Genomic DNA, 15,564 nt, shown 5'->3' with positions numbered 1-15,564 from the left:
TGCGAATTTCATTGCCGAGCTTAGTTTAGTGCCTTTGAAATCTGTTTCGCACACTCCACTGAGTGCACCGAAAGTGAAAGGCCGCATCAGTCAACTACACAACAAATAACCATCTTTGTCCTTTGCTGAACCATTCCTAATTCTTTGATTCAGCTGGTTTGGTGCAGCAGGATTAGCTGCAAACAGTGCACTTCTGCCTATCGTTATTGGTTTAGCTTGTGGTGATGCGTGACTCTCACGCCTCCCCTGAGATCTAGTTTTCCCGCATGGCTCGTCTCCTGCAGGGCGGCTTCGCCCGCCGCGTGGCCTGGCGCCCGCGGCGGTTGGAGTGGTACAAGCGCGGTGCGAGAGATGGCGCGAGCGTCGCGCCGCTGCGGGGTTACTCGGGCGTCGGGAGACAAGGCGCTCGGGCTGTTGGGTTCGAGACAGGAAGCGGGACGGTCGTGCCGCACGTGCAGCGACCCTCTTGCCCGGCGGGTCGGCGCGCGGCGGGGACGTCTCCCGCGTGCGCGCCGACCCATGCTTCTGCGAGACCGCCTCGCGTGGCCGCCCTCGAACGCGCCACGATTCGCGTGACCATACACGCGAACGACCAGGCCTTGGGATCCAGCATGGGGCGAACATATTCGCTCGCTTCCGGTCGCGGTGAGTCAGACTTCTAGATTTGTCGCGCGCCCATCGGCATGTTTTGTGGATAGCAACTCGGCTAGCAGGCACTGATCTATGAAAGGTGCAATAAATGCCCTTGTGATTGTTTGCACTACTGTGTTGTCGTTCCTTTGTCCCAAGAGTACGGGGGTGAGAGAGCCCCCCACATCTGGCTGCCCAACGTGGGACTCTTGGGACATCGGACGATAGATTTAACAGTTTGCTTCGTTCGAGACCTTTGTTTGAACCGAAGCGTAGGCCTAGCGTGAATTTTGATCGCTAGCGTCGGCGGCGTGCTTTCTTGAGCGAGGTGATGGTGGCTGTAGTGTGTTTGAACATGTCAACGTGCTAAGCCTTTTCGCAAGTGTTTTTTTTTAATGACATTCGTCAGTACGAGAGCCACGTGGTCTGCATCCTGGGAGAGCGAGGCTCAGCGCCCGCGGAGCAGTGGCAAGCCTGAAGCGAGTGAGTACGGAAGCCTCGTGGGTGGTCCGAATTTCTTATGTAAATAGCTTCTCTATCTCTTTGACTCTGATGAAGTCGCGGCTCTGGGAGCCGGGTGGCCGCGGGCCACGGGTGCCACTACGGGCTGACTGGTATTGCGGCCTGGCACCGGGCGCTCCGACACCGTCTGGGACGGTGGGCGCCGTCAACTCGGATGCTGCGTGCACCGAGCGGAGTAGGACCACCTCACAGAGCTAACGTCTCCTCGCGGCTGCCTGTTTTGCGCTCATTTTGGGTGTTGTTTTTGGATGCCGGTTGTTGTCAGTGTAGCGACGCTTTAGGCCTAAGGCTTTACGAAGCTGCCTGTCGCACGTGGAGGGACACAACCTGGTGGACCGTGGCGTTGAGGTGTTGCAATTCGCTTCCCTCATTCTATTTAGCTTCGCACGAATTGAAATTACTCGTTCGACTCAAGAAAGCGAGCTTCGTTCACGTGAACTTAGCATCTGAGTAGCTGCCCGATCTTTTGCTAGCCGAGTTGAACATCGTACCACGTGGGCGATGCGCATGCATAATTCCTCTCCCTTGCACTACTTTAGTGTTTGCCGAGTGTGTTGAGTTTACGCAGCGTGATTGGAGTCACCCCTGGTTTGCCGTCACCTGCACATCGTCTGCTGCTGCCCCGGACTACTATCGAGCCACCCCGGGCGATGGTGATGCTGTGGCCAGTTCGGCGCGGCGACTTCAGCGGCCTCCTGCATCCAGCTCACAACCCTCGGTGGCTGACAAAAGAGCCGGCGGTCACCGACAGCTACGGCGGCTCTTCCAAGCAGGGCGCGTCGGCGCGAGCGACGCTTGTTCGTACCGACTACTGCGTCGTCGACTCCGGAGTCCTGGCCTGGCATCGTGCCGTCGAGTCTGCAAAGCTGCCGCTGTGACCGGCGGACACCAGCGGTGCACCCAAGGACAATGTCGGCTCGCATGTTATGGACAGCGTGCGGACATTTCTTCGGCGCAACCACTGTTTAATGTTCTACCTTGTTTGCGAAGCACAGTTTGATGTTAGTCCGTGTCACATGTCTCGCCGGAATATGTAGTGATTTAAGGTTGGGGGGATGTGGGGATGCGCGACTCTCACGCCTCCCCTGAGATCTAGTTTTCCCGCATGGCTCGTCTCCTGCAGGGCGGCTTCGCCCGCCGCGTGGCCTGGCGCCTGCGGCGGTTGGAGTGGTACAAGCGCGGTGCGAGAGATGGCGCGAGCGTCGCGCCGCTGCGGGGTTACTCGGGCGTCGGGAGACAAGGCGCTCGGGCTGTTGGGTTCGAGACAGGAAGCGGGACGGTCGTGCCGCACGTGCAGCGACCCTCTTGCCCGGCGGGTCGGCGCGCGGCGGGGACGTCTCCCGCGTGCGCGCCGACCCATGCTTCTGCGAGACCGCCTCGCGTGGCCGCCCTCGAACGCGCCACGATTCGCGTGACCATACACGCGAACGACCAGGCCTTGGGATCCAGCATGGGGCGAACATATTCGCTCGCTTCCGGTCGCGGTGAGTCAGACTTCTAGATTTGTCGCGCGCCCATCGGCATGTTTTGTGGATAGCAACTCGGCTAGCAGGCACTGATCTATGAAAGGTGCAATAAATGCCCTTGTGATTGTTTGCACTACTGTGTTGTCGTTCCTTTGTCCCAAGAGCACGGGTGTGAGAGACCCCACAAGGTGAGATCCAGTTCTCGCTTTGCTGCTACAAGCAGAGTACACATAACATAACATAACATAACATAACAAGCAGAGTACACATAACAGGTGGCTATCTGCAGCATTCTTGCAGACTGCAGGCTGGATTTAGCAAATGTTTATCCTAGTCCAAAGGAATAAAATACTTTCAGGTTCCAAGCTTGTGGCATACACCAGCTGTCGAGCAGCTAGTGAGTGGACTGGTGCTGCAAGTAAATAAGACAATGCTTCAACTAAGCTAACACAAAAGCGCAAAACAAGAAAGCAGTGTGAAATAAGTGAGATTCTACTGGGCCAATCAGTGACGGAGTGTTGATGTCAGCACTGCAAATTTTCATCCCCGAGCTTAATTTAGTGCCTTTACAATTTGTTTCACACACTCCACTGAGTGCACCGAAAGTTAAAAGCCACATCAGTCAACTACACAACAAAACAACCATCTGTGTGCTTTGCTGAAGCATTCCTAATTGTTTGACTCAGCTGGTTTGGTGTGGCGGGATTAGTTGCAAACAGTGCACTTCTGCCAATCATTATTGGTTTAGGTGAGATCCAGTTCTCGCTTTGCTGCTGTGTGGTGGAGTTACGTCAAACTTGACCACTACATGTACAAAGTTTTTCAAACTGACAAAGTACTCGTAACAGACGGGTGTCCGCAGCATTCCTGCCGACTGCATGTTACATTTCGCAAATGTTTATTTAAATCTCAAGGCTGCCAAAGTGCCATAGTGACCATAGGATGGTAAGAACACGAATTAGCCTAGACTTGAGGGAACGGAAGAAACTGGTACATAGGAACCCAATCAGTGAGTTAGTGGTAAAAGGGAAAATAGAGGAACTCTGGATCAAGCTACAGAACAGGTATTCGTCTTTAACTCAGGAAGAGGACCTTGGTGTTGAAGCAATAAATGAGTCTTATGGGCATCATTAAGGAGTGTGCAATAGAAGTCGGTGGTAACTCTGTTAGACAGGATACCAGTAAGCTATCGCAGGAGACGAAAGATCTGATCAAGAAACGCCAATGTATGAAAGCCTCTAACCCTACGGCTAGAATAGAACTGGCAGAACTTTCTAAGTTAATCAACAAGCGTAAGACAGCTGACATAAGGAAGTATAATATGGATAGAATTGAACATGCTCTCAGGAATAGAGGAAGCCTAAAAGCAGTGAAGAAGAAACTAGGAATTGGCAAGAATCAGATGTGTGCGTTAAGAGACGAAGCCGGCAATATCATTACTAATATGGATGAGATAGTTCAAGTGGCTGAGGAGTTCTATAGAGATTTATACAGTACCAGTGGCACCCACGACGATAATGGAAGAGAGAATAGTCTAGAGGAATTTGAAATCCCACAAGTAACGCCGGAAGAAGTAAAGAAAGCCTTGGGAGCTATGCAAAGGGGGAAGGCAGTTGGGGAGGATCAGGTAACAGCAGAATTGTTGAAGGATGGTGGGCAGATTGTTCTAGAAAAACTGGCCACCCTGTATACACAATGCCTCATGATTTCGAGCGTACCGGAATCTTGGAAAAACGCTACCATAATCCTAATCCATAAGAAAGGGGACTCCAAAGACTTGAAAAATTATACACCGATCAGCTTACTGTCCGTTGCCTACAAAGTATTAACTAAGGTAATCGCAAATAGAATCAGGAACCCCTTTGGATTTCTATCAACCAAAGAACCAGGCAGGATTCCGTAAAGGCTGCTCAACAATAGACCATATTCACACTATCAATCAGGTGATAGAGAAATGTGTGGAATATAACTAACCCTTATATATAGCTTTCATTGATTGCGAGAAAGCGTTTGATTCAGTAGAAACCTCGGCAATCATGGAGGCATTATGGAATCAGGGTGTAGACGAGCCGTATATAAATATACTGAAAGATATCTATAGCAGCTGCACAGCCACCGTAGACCTCCGTAAAGGAAGCAACAAAATCCCAATAAAGAAAGGCGTCAGGCAGGGAGATACGATCTCTCCAATGCTATTCACAGCATGTTTACAGGAGGTATTCAGAGACGTGGACTGGGAAGAATTGGGGATAAGAGTTAATGGAGAATACCTTAGTAACTTGCGATTCGCCTATGATATTGCCTTGCTTAGTAACTCGGGACCAATTGCAATGCATGCTCACTGACCTGGAGAGACACAGCCGAAGGGTGGGTCGAAAAATTAATTTGCAGAAAACTAAAGTAATGTTTAATAGTATCGGAAGAGAACAGCAGTTTATGATAGGTAGTGAGGCACAGGAAGTGGTAAGGGAATACATCTACTTAGGGCAAGTAGTGACCGCGGATCCGGATCATGACACTGAAATTATCAGAAGAATAAGAATGGGCTGGGGTGCGTTTGGCAGGCATTCTCAGATCATGAACAGCAGGTTGCCATTATCCCTCAAGAGAAAAGTGTATAACAGCTGTGTCTTACCAGTACTCACTCACGGGGCAGAAACTTGAAGGCTTACGAAAGGGGTTCTACTTAAAATTGAGGACGACGCAACGAGCTATGGAAAGAAGAATGATGGTTGTAACATTAAGGGATAAGAAAAGAGCAGATTGGGTGAGGGAACAAATGCGAGTTAATAACATTTTACTTGAAATCAAGAAAAAGAAATGGCCGTGGGCAGGACGTGTAATGACGAGGGCAGATAATCGATGGTCATTAAGGGTTACGGACTGGATTCCAAGTGAAGGGAAGAGCAGCAGGGGGCAGCAGAAAGGTGGGCGGATGAGATTAAGAAGTTTGCCGGGACAACATGGCCACAATTAGTACATGAACGGGGTAGTTGGAGAAGTATGGGAGAGGCCTTTGCCCTGCAGTGAGCATAACCAGGCTGATGATGATGATGAAAGGCTGCAGCACTCGAAAGAATAAAGTACCCTTCAAGGGCCAAGCTTCCCGCATCTACTCGGGCAGGCAAGTGGCGACTGGACTGGTGCTGCAAATAAATAAGACAACTCTTACTTCAACTGGGCCAAGACAAATGCAAAAGAAGAAAACGGTCTGAAATAACAATGACGGAGTGTGGTTTTCAGCAACGTGTTGTAATCTCTGACAGCAAGCAAAGCTAAAGAAAGAGAAGACAATTTAAGGGTACAACACATGTGCTATCCATCTGTCAGGCTCTCTGTTCATCCAAGTTTACGACCTCACTCGGAGTATGTTGTACTAACAAAGCCAAATTTTTACTCAAGTTAGTCCCCAACCTTATTTAGTGCCTTTACAATCTGTTTCGCACATTACACTCAGTGCAACAAAAGCAAAAGGCCATTTCAATCGACCAAAAATGAGAACTATCTGCGTGTTTCAGAATATGCATGCTCTTATTTATCCCTAATTGTTTGATTGAGCTGGTTTTGCACAGAAAGGAATTAACAGGACATAGTACGCTTCTCGTTCTCATTTCTCATCGTCTAAGGTTGTGTACTTTTTGGACTGTAAATAGTTTAAATGGATTTTCGTATTGAGCAATGCAGCCCTAACAAAACATACATACACACAAACAAAGGGACGAGGTATTGCTGTAGGTCTTTTTTCTATCTGTGTTTGTCCTGCACTACTCAATACAGTACTCATGTATTAACAAGCTCAAATTTTTACCATATTGGTGTGTCGAAGTTGCATCAATCTTTACCTACTATGTAGTGCAATACAACTAGTGATATTGCAAGGCTTGTTTGTTGGCTTGCTGTTTCCATGAAACAGTGTTTCTTTGAGCGTTAGTTACTACATGCATGAAAAATTAGGCTCGTCTAAACATTGATCTGGGGTAAAAACTTTCATCTCTCATGGTACAGCAGGCTTAGACATAGCAATTCTACAAGTTCATGCCAAGAAGTGGTGCTACCTTCGTGGTAACAGCTGGATCTGCACAGGTGTCTTGAGTTGTGGCGTGTCTCACTGCATGTTGGCGCACACGCACTTTTGTTTGAGAGTTGTCTCACTGAAAGTAACAGAGTTAACATTGGCTTGACAAACAAAATATTAATTTCCCATAGCTGTGGGCTCACTTCTTATTTTCACCAATACTGGCGTAGATATGCTATCGGGCCCACCTCTCAATGCTTCTAACTAGTTTCCAGTGTACAACTTCATGAAAACAATCACAACTGCTGATGAAAAAAATGTGATAAGGACTGTTCACAATGTTTTTCGTGTTGCAACTGCATGATTGTACCCTCCGATCAGTAAGCTTTCCAGAACACAAAGACCTTGAATTTGCTTTAGCTGTAGTAGCACGGGTTACCTGACAAACTGCCACTATATTTTATTGCTATTTTGCTCAAGTGTTCATAAAAAACGAAAAAGCACTTCTCTACTAATACCTTGTTATAGCGAAGCCACAATGCTCGGGGTGACGCATCCTGCAGATTTCTCTGCAGTGTGTCTAAATCGCAAGGTAGTGACAGCAGACGAGGGTCATAGCACCTCTTTTTCTTGGTTGCATTTTCCGTGTTGGGACTTGCCACCTTGAAAGTGGTGTCTTTCAAGGGCTTTGAAGGCTCGAGCTTGGCAAAAAATTGAAATTACTGTTATAACTTCGGTTACAATCTGAGTTATATAAAGATCATGAAGAAAATTATTACCTCCCAGAGGGACAATCCAAGTGCACGGAAGATCCGTGCACATAGGCTCGAGGGAAGCTACACTGGCTGCAGTCAGTAACAGACCAACAACGTGCTGGCATGTTCCACTTCATCTGCAAATACAGAAAAAGACAAATTGTCTGTTTGTTAAACATTGCCACATATCCTGGGTGCAATGCTTTATTTCCGCGTAAACGCACTTCCCTTTCAAACACTCGACGATTTATGTTACTGACAAAATATTCTAGCAGTTGATGTTAAACAAGAAAGAAATATCTTGAAAAGTGAGCTTACAGTGCAAATGCTCAAAATTAAAGCTAAATGCAGAACAACAGAAAGTAGAAAGAAAACTACATATTAACGTGGTAACGCATGAAATTCAAAATCAACTTTTGGAATGTGCATATCGAATGCCAGCTCAATAGCAGCGCAAATGGAACGCAACTATCAAATGCCTACTACACGGTGAACAAGTCAAAGGACACAAAGAATACGAAGAAAAGGTTTGCGCTGGTAGCTTCTTCAGCACGTCAAACGACTGGGCTACTGCTGCTGCTCACGCTACAGTAGCCAACGGCTGCATGCACATGTACACCCCAGATGGGTACGCGTTGAGCAAACACGCACAACATAGCAAATGCAATGTGAGCGAAAAGCAAAGCAACAGTCCGTGTTCTTGTGTCCCACTTAGTTATTACATTTTTGGGCTGCTTATTTGAGAAAAGTTACACACCTGAGTGGACGAACAGCTTGCGATTCTTGTGAAGCTATCTTGAAGTATGAAACAATACGTCCAGATGTTGCCTTTGGCAGTTTTTACCATGTTTACGTTCAGTAAAGAAGCTGTCACTGCTTTTAAGTATGAGTGCTAGATATATAGCGACGCGCTAATATTACGTAACACTCAGGTGGCGTTCAACATCTAAAGGAGTCGCACGCGAATAGAAAAATTTACTCACCCAGTCGGACAAAGGCAATGTGCCTCGGAGACGGCTCTGTTATCCTTCCGGAGTGTGGCGTGAACCTCGTAGTAGCCACCCTTCATCAATGGCAGGCAAATCGCATGCAACACTCCTATGGCACTCTGCGGTGACACTTCATTGTACATCATATTGCGAACATAGCCTTCTTTGAAGTGTCGATCCTTCTGCAACTGGCAATCGCAACGCATGCCCGAGGACTGGAGGTAGTCGTTTATGAGCCGCCCCGTTGGTGCAGGACTGCAAATGTGTCTTACCCAGCCATCCGTAAGAGCCAGGTAGCCTCCCAGAACTCAATAACTTTTTTAGATCTTTTTGTCTAAAAGTGCATAAAATGCCAAACGACGTGTTAAGAGTGTGGTTACTGTCGGCCGTCGGTGTTAGCGAATAAAAGACACCTCAGACAAATCAAACTTCTTGGAAGCAACATAATAAGTTGGCTTTAATGTTAAATAATTTCATACCAGAACTTCAACAGTCAAGGGCATGTTTATTGTTTTCTATACGGGGCACGCACACGACACCTGGAAACTGTTCTATGCTCGCGCAGGTACTGACAACAGCAGGAGCGAAACGCTGGTGTTGCAGTGACCACACGGTGTCACAGACCCACTGTGCTGCGATCACTTCGGCGGCACTCAAGTATAGGCAAGCTCCAAATTTGTCAGACATCTCATTCCGTGCTGGAAACACTGGGAGGCAGGAAGTTTGAAAAAACGGCCACTGCCGCCCGCAATGTCTCGGCTGTGGGTTCATTACGCCGGTTGTGCATCATTCCAAGCCATTCTGTACATTTATACTGGACATTAACTGGAATCATTTAGCTGTGCTGATGCTGTTTGCCGTGTGTTTTGCATCAGTGCTTCGTGACATCAGCTGTATTGCGTGTTTTCGCCGACGGCTTACTACAACAATGGCGGGATCCGCGTTCGCCGTCTTTGTGTCACAATGCGTCTTTGTATGTCGCATGTTCGGATAACACCTTTTCCGGTAAGTGAAATTCATTCCACTTAGTTTTTCATCAACAATGTGAATATTTTTAGGTGTTAACCGCGACAATTCTTGATGGATGGGCTCTTCCGCCCTGCGGGTTTTCGTCATCTTTACTTTTATACGAGGGTTCTGCTTGTGTTCAGCAGTTCAGCACTACCGCGCTCCACGACTTCCGCAACACCAATCAGAGCTTTGCCCTGCTTGTTAGTCTTTGTGGTTAACATAGCACGAACCAACCGAAGGGAGTGCAATCGAAGACGACGCGCTGGCTGTAATACTGAACCAGACTGAACTCGCCCTATTTTGTGTCCTTTTGTTCTTGCATGAGTTACAGCGTTGCAAGCGTGCGCACATGTGTCAGTGATTATGCAGCTTGTAGCGTTCCCACTTTATGGCAGAAGAAAAACATAACTGCAATGTTTACTTCATGTATAGAATTCCAAGTGCAATCGTCTACTGATGTACAAATTTCACTTGTGTTTTGTTCTAAATAAGCAAAAGCTTTTAGCCTAGTAGGTGCTTCATCTGGGGGTGCAATCACGACTGCTTGGCATTTATTAATGAATGACTGTGACTAGGTCACCTCATTTGTAATTGCAAATCTGTCTTTCAACTGACTTGATGCTCTGTTTTGTTCCTTTCACTCCATAGACGGCTGGACATCCTTCTTGTACCTTGGCACTAGATGGATGACGGGACCTCATCATGATCAGTGTAAGCCAACAAACTGTACACTCTCTGGTCCTCCCAGGGCTTTGTATATGGATTAAGGCCAGGGAGCGCTTCGTGGTAAAATAGCTAGTTGATGGCTCACAAACGGGCCTTTTTTTGCACTGTTCCCTTATAAGCTGCTACTATTATAACTAATTTCTCAGTGCCAGTGTACATACACAGTCCTACTAATAATTAGTTTCCCTATGCCTTACAAAATTGACCTGTGGGTAGTCACTGCTATCTAAGAGCTCACAAACTAACTCTGTTGTGTCATATGAGTATTCCATACATGAGTAAAAATTTGCTACAACAGTGTACATTACACCTTGCTTCCCTAATGCACAAATGTATTCAAGCCAGTATGTGATTAGTTCTGTATTCTAAATGTTTTCTGTGAGATTTAGTTTCCATACAGGAATTTACTGTACAGCATCAGCAAGCCGTCTAATTTAAGATTAATGTGTGTGCTGCAAAATGTATGCTTTGCCGCTACAATTGATAAAACATGGTCTGAGACTTCCATACAAGAACGAACTTCAATTTGGCTTTACCACCATCAGCACTTGGCTGGCGCTTGCCAAATGAATCAGATTGGGTAGCTTGTGCAGTCTGTTTTTTAACCTTGATATGAGGAGATCGCACAATGATGTGTGGAGGTGCCTGCGTCTGAGACAGAGATTGTGCTGCAGCATTTATGCATGTAGAACAGGCATGATGATGAGGGTCCCAGCAGTTTGCAGAGGTGCTCTTAAAATTTTGTCGTAACTGTAATTTTACCTGTGCTGTTTTTTATCACCTATTTCAATAATATCATTGGAGGTGTTATCATAATTTATCAAACTATTTGCCCTAGCCCATTAGCCTGCCACATTTGACTTTTCAGTAGGTGGGCAATTATTCAGCATGGACCATTAGTTGAATACACCTTTTTGTGTGCAGTGGCTTTTCAATTGCGAGTCAACATTGCTGCTCAGAATTACCTGAGGCTATAGATACACTGATGAATTTGCTACGTATACGAATCACTTGGCACTTTCTCGCGCAAACAGCATGTTAACACTTCCATGACAGTGGGCAATGTTATCGCTTGATCACATCATGAGATACTTTCAATTTTGTATGATGCATCATCCAAGATGATGCATCATTTGTGTGAGGGATGCCATAAGCCAATTAGAGGCCCATGAATATATGCCGGCAAAAGTGATTTATCCAGCTAGGAGTGTTGCTTTGGAACACTACTTTATCACCAGTCCTACTTTGCATGCTACCTGCTTACTCTGTACTGTGTCATGTTTAAGTTTGAAAAAAAAAAGGCAACAGATAGGCTGTGCAAAATGCCAAACTTGCTTTTAGTTTAATATAAAACGCTATTTAACTTTTTAATTAAGTTAGTACATCATTTACCTGGAGAGTGTATTACTGTTTTAAACTGCTTATATGTTGCAGGAAGCTTCTCAGACTTGTTTGACAAGTTGATAAGTAGCTTTTTAGCCACAAAACACCATATAGTAATTTCAAGGCTGACTTTGACTCTGCTCTGCAATTTAAAAACTACATTCCATGAAATATACTAGTCATATTAAGCATCATCACATACATACCTTAAGATGCCCGTAATTTAAGAGAAAGGAGTGCTCAAATTTATTTTTAATGTGAGCCAAACTTCTTACTTAGCACATATTGCTAATTGAAGTTCCAATTTCAATATTCCCATTTCCTCCCTTGCCTTTTTTCCCTCTTCTGTGCAGGTATTTGCTTGCCTATGTCTACAAGAACCTTCACGCGTGGCCTGTGACAGCAAGCTTTTGTGGGCAGCCAGTGCTCTCCTACGAAGGCTGGCCTGCTCTGGAAGCGGCGGCAATCATCTTCAAGATTTATCCATGCTCACCTTTGCTGCTATTTGTCACTCTTGTTAATTACACTTTCTGAATCTTTTCTAATTTATTAGGTAGTAATGTATGACTATGTGACATGGTGTGAAGTAGATGTCTTGCTGCATTTTTGCTTGCAATGATTTTTTATGCAGGAAAAAAACTCATTGTACAGTGTATAAAAAAAATAATAGGATATCATGATTTATCTTTCAGTTCCGGTAATATGCAACATGCAAGGCATTCGCTAATGGATGGTGTATCGAAGAACTGGCCATTATTTCTGTGATGCTGTACAAGCATATGGCATTACCTTACAAGGGGCTCCCACAAAATAAGTTACAATTTACTTTTAAATGAAGCATGGACATCAGAAAAAAATGTATTTATATTGCCAGTTAGAATACCTAGTTCGCAGAGTGTTTTTCCAGGTGTGTACTATCCTTTATTCCTTAACAATTCATTGCAGCATAGCGTTCTGTTTCATATACTGATGTTAGGCTATTGTGCCCCCTGTAGCTGAAACCACGTAATTTTTACCTGAACTGCAGCATCACTGACAAAATGTTTCCCTGCTAGAAACTATTTCAATTTGGTGGAGACCCAGCCTGGTGAAGTTTTGTCAATAATGATATGTTTCATGCAGAGGTGTTCTTGTTTAGGTCAATGGGCATGATATAAATGGACAGAACATTGGCATGGTATCAGCATAGAATACAGATCTTGTTTTATTTGAAAAATAATTCTGGCAAGCGGCATTCAATTGATTGGTCTAAGTAAAAAGCACTAATTGACCAGTGAGGCTGTACTACACTATTCCCATGGTTCACATCTGGAAAAATTACCTGTGCATCACTCGATCCGACAATATAAACTTTTTTTCTGATGTCCGTGCCTCATTTAAAATAAATTGTAACTGTGGGCAACCCTCGTGTTACTGTAACAGCTGCCGCAAAAATTTGAGAGTTTGTCTAAACGAAGTCTTTAGTTGTTCTTGTCAAGCTTTCCATTAGCTAACTTTTAGCGTAACGTTAGCAGGGCTTACTGAAGTACTCCTAGACGTCCATGGCTACAAAATGTCTTGATCAAGACAGCTAATAGGCTTTTGAATTAGCCGTTCAAGACATCTTTTAAACTTCATATACCGTAGCTGCTTGCATGTTTCGTGGGGACATAACCCTTCCAAAACGTTTCTGGCGGTGTGCGGCAGGTGGCAGCACAAGAAAATGAGAGGCGGATTGCGGAAAGGCAGATTAGTCTTAAAGGTCCCTCAAAGTAAGCGTAACTGGCGGGTTTACATTTATTACACTGCTGTTCTTGCTCATTAAAAAAAAACAGACAACTGGCTTCTCGCTACACATTTTTTTTCCCACGGATTTACTTTTTAGGAGAGGATGGCGAGATCAAACTAATAGCGGATTGGGGCTCCCCCAAACATCTTTAGGCTCTCAATCCTCCTTGGAAGTGAGTCGTAGAGGTGGTCAACAAGAGAGCGGTCACTGCGGAGGTATCCCGAATACTTTTCAATGGCTTCCCACAGTTCGCCTGGGTTGCTATCAAAGAGCCCCGATCTCTTGCATAGGCTTTTTTTCATCAGTGCCCACACGTTTTCTATGATGTTAAGGTCGGGGCTCCTTGCATGCCATGGGAGAGTCATAACACCGAGGCTTTTAAAAAGGTCTCGGACAGCCTTGGCTAAGTGCACAGATGCTCCACCTTGTGCAAAAGGACCATTTCTACCACCTCTGCGTAAACGTTGGCCGTCATGCGTCAAGGATTCTGGTACGGGGGTCCTAGTCCATCATAGATGATGGCTCCCCACACGCTGACTGAAACACGGCTGTTGCTACGCACATTCCAAAAATATTTTTCTTCGTCCCTGCATAGTGGTAGAAATCTGGCTTTATTACAAGAATCAAATTGTCATCTGAGATAATGATACCTGATACGGTTAAGTATACAATTGTGTGGTTGTGCGGTGCAGAAAATGTAACCTGAAGAAGATTTAAAAGCGTGATTTCAGCATTGTAGATTTCAAATAACGTTGCCGATTTTGAAAACGGAAAAACTGAACTCACATTTACAATCACGACCTTCAGTACTGCAATTTATTGTGTCGCCCTGAAGGCGAAAACGTACACATTTAAGTTATTTTGCATCATTGATCTCTATTTCCTGAATAACGTCCACTAGCTGTACTATGCAGTTTACCAACTCAGACTGCGCCCACCTACCTTTTACTGGTTTTGAAGTATACATTTGTCAGGTTAAAAAAAATTGCTCTGTATGTTCCCCAGTCTGTGAGCACATTGAAATACACTACAATCCTACCGTGCCTTTTCCGGCCACCACACCCGCTTTTGCTGGTACCAGCATTTGCAGAAAGTGGTTTCATCGCTGAAGACCACTGTGCTCCAGTTCGCTGGTGTCCAGTCCTCCACCACTGGTGCGAATTCCAGGCGCATGTCCCAATCCGCTTGTCGCAGTTGTATTTTCTGTGAAGCTATTCGACTTTTCACACCCACTGCATGAAGCCTGTTCCTGGCAGTCTGAGTGGATGTGTCCAAAGCGAACATGTCGCGAAGCTCCCGTGCGCTGAGGAACAGATGATCTGGTGCTCCTGCGACAAGCATGTCTTCTGTCGTTGCTCTTAGTAAGTCAACCTTTATAGAACGCCTGTAGAACTCTCTTGACAGTGGCTAAAAGGCACCCTGTAGCTTGACCTATAGCTCTTTGGAACACTGTCCGTCCCATCACCGTGATAGCTTTCCTTTGGTGTAACGTTAGTTACGGCACCATCTTCAATGCCTTTACGCATCTGGTCTGTTTCACATGTAGGGAACAAAACTTTAGTTGTAAAGCAGTGATTTTGGCTTGTTGGTAAGACATCATGAGGCTTATAGCACGTGAAAAAGTACTTGTCTTTTTCACGCGCTATAAGCCTCATGAAAACTTTAGTCCTGTTACCGCTTATCTGATCTCGTGTATCCGTGACACCCGAAGCACCAGTGTGCTTTCAATAATGGCATGCCTATTTTGGCATTTGTCAGCAAATGCAACCTGCCAAGCCCTGCTCGTTCTGAGGTTCATGGCTAGGATGGCTATGCAGTACACTGGCGCGTATATGATGCAGTGAAATGCTCCCCGCCATAGCTTGGTATTAAAAGCACTTCTTGTTGGGCTAGTTGGTAGCTATTCATTATAAAATATGAAGACTCCAAATAAACAGACACACACAAGAGAAGAAAACGGGACAGGGCGGACAGATGTGTGGATTCTTGCCCGAAGTAAAGATACTAGAGCAAGGGAACTGGTTGAAGCCTATCACATAGGCAAGAAAGGCAGCTTGTGCGTGAGCGATACTTCAATATCATTGTATAAGGCCGAGATGAGGTTTCTTGAGCCTGGCGCATCATGAATGTTTGCTCTGTGCACATGTGTTGACTACAGTATATATGTGCCTGCATTCTGTAAATAAAACAGTTGCGAGGGCGCCCCGTTTTCTTCTCTTGTGTGTGTCTGTTTATTTGGCGTCTTCATATTGTATAATGAATAGCTTGGTATGTGCAAAAAAGAAAAGAAAAAAGATGA

Source organism: Dermacentor variabilis, chromosome 7 (assembly GCF_050947875.1).
Source record: "Dermacentor variabilis isolate Ectoservices chromosome 7, ASM5094787v1, whole genome shotgun sequence".
NCBI lineage: Eukaryota > Metazoa > Arthropoda > Arachnida > Ixodida > Ixodidae > Dermacentor > Dermacentor variabilis.
The sequence above is the reverse complement of the archived record's forward strand: the minus strand, read 5'-3'. Positions refer to the sequence as shown.